The sequence below is a fragment of the Anopheles funestus genome (assembly GCF_943734845.2).
Source record: "Anopheles funestus chromosome X unlocalized genomic scaffold, idAnoFuneDA-416_04 X_unloc_33, whole genome shotgun sequence".
In the NCBI taxonomy this organism is placed as follows: Eukaryota; Metazoa; Arthropoda; class Insecta; order Diptera; family Culicidae; genus Anopheles; species Anopheles funestus.
In genome coordinates, this window is record NW_026045158.1 from 148848 (window position 1) to 155000 (window position 6153).

At 49.0% G+C, this 6153-nt stretch overlaps 1 non-coding gene across 1 annotated transcript; it reads left to right on the forward strand.

Moving 5' to 3' along the window:
• Positions 1 to 5740: 5740 nt before the first annotated feature.
• On the forward strand, positions 5741 to 5898 carry LOC125773412 (5.8S ribosomal RNA). Its single transcript, XR_007420084.1, has one exon. It is a non-coding gene; the product is annotated as a 5.8S ribosomal RNA (ribosomal RNA).
• The last annotated feature ends 255 nt before the right edge of the window (positions 5899 to 6153 follow it).

Genomic DNA, 6153 nt, shown 5'->3' on the forward strand with positions numbered 1-6153 from the left:
TTTCCACCGACGCATGGATTCAAGACTGGTGCACTTATTAGTTAAACCGTTCGCCTCCGGGTGTTTCGAGTTCAAGTCTGGATGAGGATTGATCTTGCTGGTAATAGCTTGAGCCCCTGAATAAGGGGTCGAAGCGTACATCTTGAGACCATGTACAACATATTACCAAATCGGCACCATGGGTTCGGGTGCAAGTGATGTAACCGTGAAAGATGTTGAGCAGCCCAACATCGGTTTACACACGCATAATAGGAAGGCAGCGCTGTCGACTGGTCAGTCGTGTAAGAAGTGTGCATTATCGATCACAAATATATTGGTGATCTGTAGGTTGCGCATACACCATGCCCGGTGTAAAGTGCCGTGGTCCCCCCCGGGGGGCTGCATCAAACCGTTCGCCACGCGAACTACCCAATGGAACGAACTCGATGCATTTAATAAGAAGAAGAGATGATAATGAAACACGGTCGATTTAAGAGTTGAAAACGTTGAAATGCCTATAAGCAAGTCTTAAGTTGGTGGTTTCGTTGTGCCCCAACAAATTGGTGCCTTACCCTACACCAAAGAGCCATTCAACATGGTTCAAGTGAGCGATAATCACGCTCTACGCTCAGTATGACAGCTGCAAGGCAATCACTCGCTAAGTTCAGAGCTAATACATGCAACACGCCGGCATTGTTTCCACCGACGCATGGATTCAAGACTGGTGCACTTATTAGTTAAACCGTTCGCCTCCGGGTGTTTCGAGTTCAAGTCTGGATGAGGATTGTTCTTGCTGGTAATAGCTTGAGCCCCTGAATAAGGGGCCGAAGCGTACATCTTGAGAGTAAATGTACAACATATTACCAAATCGGCACCGTGGGTTCTGGTGCAAGTGATGTAACCATGAAAGATGTTGAGCAGCCCAACATCGGTTTACACACGCATAAGGGGTTTATTGTTATCTGTAGGTTGCGCATACACCATACCCGGTGTAAAGTGCCGTGGTCCCCCAGGGGGCTGCATCAAAACGTTCGCCATGCGAACTACCCAATGGAACGAACTCGATGTATTGAAAGAGATGAACAATTAATAGCGAGAATAGGGGCCCGGAAGCAATTCCGCGGCCCTACGGTCGATTCAAGAGTTGAAACGTTGTACAATCGTGGATAGCACCTAGTGCTAATATGGTGAGAGATAATGTGTGAGGAAATATAGTTTCCTAAAGTTTAGTTAGTGGTTTCCGTTGTGCCCTAACAAACTTAAAGTTGGTGGTGACCGTTACACCCCAACAAATTGGTGCCTTACCCAACACCAAAGAGCCATTCCATATGGTTCTAGAGAGAGAGAGTTGTGTGGAAATTTATTTCCCACTAAGCGAGTGTGTGTCTGTAGTGGAACGAATTCTGGTTGATCCTACCAGTAATATACGCTTGTCTCAAAGGTTAAGCCATGCATGTCTAAGTACAAACATAAATGAATGTGAAACCGCATAAGGCTCAGTATAACAGCTATAATTCACAAGATCATCCTACCACTAGTTACTTGGATAACTGTGGAAAATCCAGAGCTAATACATGCAACATGCCGGGACTGTTGCCCTCGCGGGTAGCTGAACTGGTGCACTTATTAGTTAAACCAATCGCCTCCGGGCGGCTTGAGTTGAAGTCTGGATAAGGACGCAGATCGTATGGTCGCTTGTCGACTGACGACAGATCTTTCAAATGTCTGCCCTATCAACTATTGATGGTAGTGTAGAGGACTACCATGGTTGCGACGGGTAACGGGGAATCAGGGTTCGATTCCGGAGAGGGAGCCTGAGAAATGGCTACCACATCCAAGGAAGGCAGCAGGCGCGTAAATTACCCAATCCCAGTACGGGGAGGTAGTGACGAGAAATAACAATATGGACCTCTCTAACGATGGTCCATAATTGGAATGAGTTGAGTATAAATCCTTCAACAAGGATCAAGTGGAGGGCAAGTCTGGTGCCAGCAGCCGCGGTAATTCCAGCTCCACTAGCGTATATTAAAGTTGTTGCGGTTAAAACGTTCGAAGTTGATTGCCCGTCCAGACACGTGACCGCCACGGGCGCCCGGTTACACGCCGGGGCCGTTCGTGCGCGCGCTCACGGCTGCGACTCACAATGGTGTACTTGGGCGTTACTCTGTGAACGAGTACCGTGCTACCGGTTAACTCCGGCACGGGCTCCTCATGGTGCTCAAGATACTCACATTTACCTTGAACAAATTAGAGTGCTCAAAGCAGGCTAAGACAAAGCGTCCGGCCCCCCCGTGGGGTTGGCGTTGGCCGAGAATAATCTTGCATGGAATAATGGAATATGACCTCGGTTTATACGATTTCGTTGGTTTGTCAGAAACCTAGAGGTAATGATTAACAGAAGTAGTTGGGGGCATTGGTATTACGGCGCGAGAGGTGAAATTCGTAGACCGTCGTAGGACCAACTGAAGCGAAAGCGTTTGCCATGGATGCTTTCTTTAATCAAGAACGAAAGTTAGAGGATCGAAGGCGATTAGATACCGCCCTAGTTCTAACCGTAAACGATGCCAATTAGCAATTGGGAGACGCTACCCCTATTCGGTGCTCTCAGTCGCTTCCGGGAAACCAAAATCGGGTTCCGGGGGAAGTATGGTTGCAAAGTTGAAACTTAAAGGAATTGACGGAAGGGCACCACAAGAAGTGGAGCTTGCGGCTTAATTTGACTCAACACGGGAAAATTTACCAGGTCCAAACTTATCGAGGTAAGACAGATTGATAGCTCTTTCTCAAATTTAAGGGTAGTGGTGCATGGCCGTTCTTAGTTCGTGGAATGATTTGTCTGGTTAATTCCGATAACGAACGTGACTCAAACATGCTAACTAGAACGCTGTCAGCAGTGCGCCTCCGGGCGCACCTGACGTTACAGCCGGGCGGCGCCTTCACGGGCGGTCGTCGGCTACGTTTGCCCTGCTTAGCGGGACAACTTGTGTTTAGCAAGCTGAGAATGAGCGATAACAGGTCCGTGATGCCCTTAGATGTTCTGGGCTGCACGCGTGCTACAATGTGGGTCGCAGCGTGTTCTCGCCAATAGGCGCCCCCATTCCGAGAGGAACGGGAAATCACTAAAATGCCCATCTAGTCGGGATTGGGGACTGCAACGGTCCCCATGAACCTGGAATTTCTAGTAAGCACTAGTCATTAGCTAGTGCTGATTACGTCCCTGCCCTTTGTACACACCGCCCGTCGCTACTACCGATGGATTATTTAGTGAGGTTTCTGGAGGCTTACCTTCCGCGGTTCCTTCGTGAGCTGCAGCTGGCATGGCTGAAGTTGACCGAACTTGATGATTTAGAGGAAGTAAAAGTCGTAACAAGGTTTCCGTAGGTGAACCTGCGGAAGGATCATTACTGATGATCGTCCGCGAGTGACCAACCATGGGCTGCCTTCGGTGTAGCTCGGTCGCTCGCTTGCTATGTGTCAGAATTTGTTGAAAGCCAACTCGTTCGTTGTACACTTTGATGGGTGACCATCACTGTGTCTCCGTGCCGAGCTAGATCTCCCCTAGCCGTAAGGCACTTGAACGCCCCTTCGACGACGAGTTGCATGTGTGTGGTATGTGTCAGAATCTGGTGAAGCTTTCTGCATGTGATGTGCCTTGTGTGGATCCGTGGCCATTGCATTGTGTCTGGTGCTTAGATACCCAGACACTTAGAACGCTTGCGCGGAAAGCAAACTCGATCGTTGTACACTTTGATGGGTGACCATCACTGTGTCTCCGTGCCGTGCTAGATCCCCCCTAGCCGTAAGGCACTTTGAACGCCCCTTCGACGACGAGTTACAAGAGTGTGGTATGTGTCAGAATCTGGTGAAGCTTTCTGCATGTGATGTGCCTTGTGTGGATCCGTGGCCATTGCATTGTGTCTGGTGTGTAGGTACCCAGACACTTAGAACGCTTGCGCGGAAAGCAAACTCGATCGTTGTACACTTTGATGGGCAACCATCACTGTGTCTCCGTGCCGTGCTAGATCTCCCCTAGCCGTAAGGCACTTTGAACGCCCCTTCGACGACGAGTTACAAGAGTGTGGTATGTGTCATAATCTGGTGAAGCTTTCTGCATGTGATGTGCCTTGTGTGGATCCGTGGCCATTGCATTGTGTCTGGTGTGTAGGTACCCAGACACTTAAGCAAACTCGATCGTTGTACACTGTGATGGGCGAGCATCACTGTGTATCCGTGCCGTGTAAGAGCTCCCCTGGCCATCAGGCACTTGAAAGGTCCTTCGACGACGAGTTACAATAGTGGTGTGTTAGATACGTCAGGTGATGGTATCTACTGTTGTGCAATACGTATCCGGCCACGGCACGGAACGAACGGGAACTGTGGTGCAGACATACAAAGAGTTAAGCCTATTAGTCATTAACTCTAAGGACGGGGCCATGGGGCGGTACGCAAAGGATACGGATGAGCGAGTATGCAGGCCCAATACTCAATAGCTCGATCCGATCCAAGCACATGAGTTGACTGCGGCGCCAGGTTAACCAATGTGCTAGATTCTATTTGGCCAGTAGAATCTTGTGTCTTATGCGATTTGATACCAAGACACCAGAACGAAAGTTAGTTGAAGAGTTATTAAACTCTTATGAAGTATGGTTGTGCAATCACAACTTATGACTTTAACCTATAAAGTGGATATGGACTTGCAATTATAACATGGAATCTCTACACACCCCATGAGCTCGATCCAATCCACGCACACGAGTTGCCTGAGTAGCGACAGGTATACCGATGTGCAATACGTATCCGGCCACGGCACGGAACGAACGGGAACTGTGGTGCAGACATACAAAGAGTTAAGCCTACTAGTCATTAACTCTAAGGACGGGGCCATGGGGCGGTACGCAAAGGATACGGATGAGCGAGTATGCAGGCCCAATACTCAATAGCTCGATCCGATCCAAGCACATGAGTTGACTGCGGCGCCAGGTTAACCAATGTGCTAGATTCTATTTGGCCAGTAGAATCTTGTGTCTTACGCGATTTGATACCAAGACACCAGAACGAAAGTTAGTTGAAGAGTGATTAAACTCTTATGAAGAATGGTTGTGCAATCACAACTTATGACTTTAACCTATAAAGTGGATATGGACTATCAATTATAACATGGGGCACACACCATGTTCTCGATCCAATCCACGCACACGAGTTGCCTGAGTAGCGACAGGTATACCGATGTGCAATACGTATCCGGCCATAGGCACGGAACGAACAGGAACTGTGGTGCAGACATACAAGGGCCATGGGGCGGTACGCAAAGGATACGGATGAGCGAGTATGCAGGCCCAATACTCAATAGCTCGATCCGATCCAAGCACATGAGTTGACTGCGGCGTCAGGTTAACCGATGTGCAATACGTATCCGGCCATAGGCACGGAACGAACAGGAACTGTGGTGCAGACATACAAGGGCCATGGGGCGGTACGCAAAGGATACGGATGAGCGAGTATGCAGGCCCAATACTCAATAGCTCGATCCGATCCAAGCACATGAGTTGACTGCGGCGCCAGGTTAACCGATGTGCTAAGAGAGTTGTTCCTGGGCCTTCAAAGTGACTTCAAAACTATCTTAGCGAATGGTGGCCATGGGCGTAGACATGAGCCACAAGTCACAAGGCCTGGGACTATTGGGTAATAAAGACAACTTAGTCAGAAAGTTAGTCTTTGGACGTACCACCGGGATTGTGTTACATTGGGAACCTTACTATAAAACCCTAGGCAGGGGATCACTCGGCTCATGGATCGATGAAGACCGCAGCTAAATGCGCGTCACAATGTGAACTGCAGGACACATGAACACCGATAAGTTGAACGCATATTGCGCGTCGGACGATTAAACCCGGCCGATGCACACATTCTTGAGTGCCTATCAATTCCTTGATATACAACAAACCAAACTTCAGGGTGGAGCGTGCCACAATAGAACACTATGGCGAGCAGCCCGTCTAGTGTCGTGGGGGAAACACGCTTCCACACTGTGCATAATGGCGTGCTCGGGACCTTTGTTGGGACCGCAGGGCGCTGAAAGTAAAGGGGTGAACCGCATAAATCGCACGCACGTAAACGCGCACACACACAAATAGAGTGAGACGTATCGTAGGATACCGCTAAGAGTACGTTGTG